Below are 3,049 nucleotides of genomic sequence, written 5' to 3'. Positions count from 1 at the left end.
GCAGTTTGCTGTGGGAGAGGTTCTTTGATCTGTGGATGGTTGGTCTTTGGATGACTACTCTTCTGCCAATGGGTGCAAGTTTGCAGATATTAGATTATTTTAATGTGTCCTCACAGAGTCTATGTCTTGAAGAGGACCTAACATAGGTTTTGATTTGGTGAAAGAGGAGGCAATACAAACCCTCACATCAAATGCAGATATCATCCAAACACACGAAAGGTATATGCCTGATCAGTAGTGTTTCCTGTTAGTTTAGGTTTAGAACTTACACAACCCTTACCTCGACCAGTTAACAAGCAGGGACACCACAGCAGCAACAAAAGAGGAGAATCAGAGCTTCCGTGAGGAATTTACTATCTCGAGCAATGAGCCAAATTATGCAATTGGCAGCCTTGTGCACACAAGTGATCATGTGACCTGGCGTTTTATGTGGAAATGAAAATGAAAATGAAAAATGAAAATGAAGACTTTTTCTTCATGGAAATATTATAATATTGTCTGTTTAGGCACATGTCATAAGGCTATAAATTGTAATTAATTGACCCAAATGTGTTGCTCTTGTCAAATTTGTTGCAGCCTTGGATGGGTGTCAGCTCCTCTGGTGGTGGTGGAGGCGCTGTAATGAGAGGGGGAGATTTAAACATTGGGTTTTGTTTTCTTGCAACCTCTATATTGTTTTCAAAAGGAACCGAGAGAGGAAGCTGAATGTGCGCTCGGGTTGGACAAAGGGACAGTTTAGTAGAAGACATTCTGGAAAGAAGCGGTTTCATACTAATACAATGTGATCCTGTCGGGTAAAGAACTCTATATGTTTAAGCAGGATTGTTGGAAGAAATAATTAAAGGAAATACAACGAGGAGAGCTAGGATTAAATGGGAGAGAAACTTATATTTGTGTAAAGGCTTGGAGCTGTGGGACAGCCTACTAGTTTCCTGTCTGAGCACAACCCAGCAGGCGGTGCAGACGCTCCCTTTAAAAAGAAGCAACTGATGTCACCAGTAAAACAGTGGCACAAAACCTATTGTTAAGCTTTTGTGTGTCTGCGCCAAGGTTATTATAGTTTAGAATTTTTCACTAGTTTTTATTTTTATTTAGTTTTGACTTTTTGTTTTCAATTTCAGTTTAGTTTTAATTAGTTTTTAAAGCGGGTTTGCTAGTTTAGTTTATTTTTTATTTTTTGAAAATGCTTAGTTTTTATTAGTTTCAGTATTAGTTTTAGTCTTTACCGCAGAATGTAACAGACCAGGGGGGGCGCAGTCAGGGAAGCTTCATTTTTTGCTTGCAAAACAAAATGCTCAAAATGAATTGTAGATACAAGCTATAATAAGTAATAAAAACTCAACAAAATATACCATTTTAAAAATTGTATTTAGGACAGATGAACAGCATGTACTAAACCCATTAATGAGCCACACATGACATTGCTTGGGAAAAAAAAATCCAAACCCAATAAAACTCTAGAAGTTCGATTAATTTATTTATCAACTCAAAATGAACTGATCAATGAATTGGACTGGCCAGCACTAGTAAGTAAGACATTTATAGCTGATGTGCTCTGCTTTTCTATGTTAAGTTTACATAGCCTTCTGTCCAACATTGTAAACAAAAAAAGTCCCTTACATTATGAATGATTCAGCAGCTTTCAAGTGTGTGTGTGTGTGTGTGTGTGTGTGTGTGTGTGTGTGTGTGTGTGTGTTTGTGTGTGTGTGTGTGTGTGTGTGTGTGTGCGTGTACGTGTGATGGGTGTACTTCAGTCAAGGACTGAAGTACAACCATCACACCCATCACACCCATCACACAGCTGCGCCTATGACCTGATTAGTGGAGTCACATGACGCAGCTATGCTTTCTGTCAACAGACCAATATGATAAAGACACTAGCCCCCCCCTCCCCCCTCCACCCTGACCTCTTCTCACTGTTAATCACTCAGTCAGTCAGTATGTCTGTCCATTTCTCCTCCTCTCTCTCTCCCTCTATCTCTTCCTCACCACCCCTCCCTTCCTCACCCTCTCACCCTCCATCTATCTACACCACCCCACCCCACCCAATCCAATAATTTCAAAATAAAAGCCCCATAGAGGGAATTTTTACTGTAATGTTTGTGATGAGGCCTATTAATTAAAAACTTCTTAGTTTGAATAACAAACATTCTGTCTCCCACTACGAATATTACTCGTACTTCTAGTACTACAACTGATACTTCTACTACCATACTACTAGTATTTCTACTGCTATTAATACTACAACTACTACTAATGTTATTACAAATACTACTATGGCTAATAGTGTTAGTATTACAGCTGTTTCTACTGCTATTGATACTAAACCGACTTCTACTGCTAGTACTACTAATACCACAATTACAACTATAACTAAGACTACTACTAATATTACTACAAACAATTTTAAACCTCTTTTTATTCGTCTCAGGTTTTGTTATTTCTGTACTTTTTAAAATTCATTTAAGCTCCTGCAACTTCTGTTTTGCAATATTTCACATTTATTTCAGCTGTTTTCATTTCTGCTTTTTCAGCAAATCTATTAAAATTCCTTTCAGCTTCTCCAATTTCTGTATTTTCAGCAATTTCAAATTAATTTCAGCTTTTCAAATATCTGTCATTTCAGCAAATGTATTCAAATTCCCTTCAACTTTCTGTATTTTCAGCTTTTTTTAAATATTCAGTGCAGCTTTCAGCTTTTTGCATTCCAACGCATTTTCAGCAGGAAATGCTTTTTCTAGTTTAAGCATCAAATGTAAAACGCACAAAAAATAGTCTTAAAGCTCTGTTAAAATCCAACTTAAGCTGTGTATTTGATTGAATAAAAACTGACTCATTAGGGATTTTGGCTTTACTCACCCTAGGTTCTAGAGCAGGGATCATATTTATGTAAGCTAACTTGTTTTATTATATTTAATGTCTTACACTGTGAGCTCCATAAACTTTTTTCCACAGTATGACACATTGTTTAATATTGTCTCCATTTAATTTTTGAATCTTGGATATGAAATGATATGAAATGACAATAACTATGATGTCAAAGTGCAAA

Source organism: Gasterosteus aculeatus, chromosome 5, assembly GCF_964276395.1.
Source record: "Gasterosteus aculeatus chromosome 5, fGasAcu3.hap1.1, whole genome shotgun sequence".
NCBI lineage: Eukaryota > Metazoa > Chordata > Actinopteri > Perciformes > Gasterosteidae > Gasterosteus > Gasterosteus aculeatus.
The sequence above is the reverse complement of the archived record's forward strand: the minus strand, read 5'-3'. Positions refer to the sequence as shown.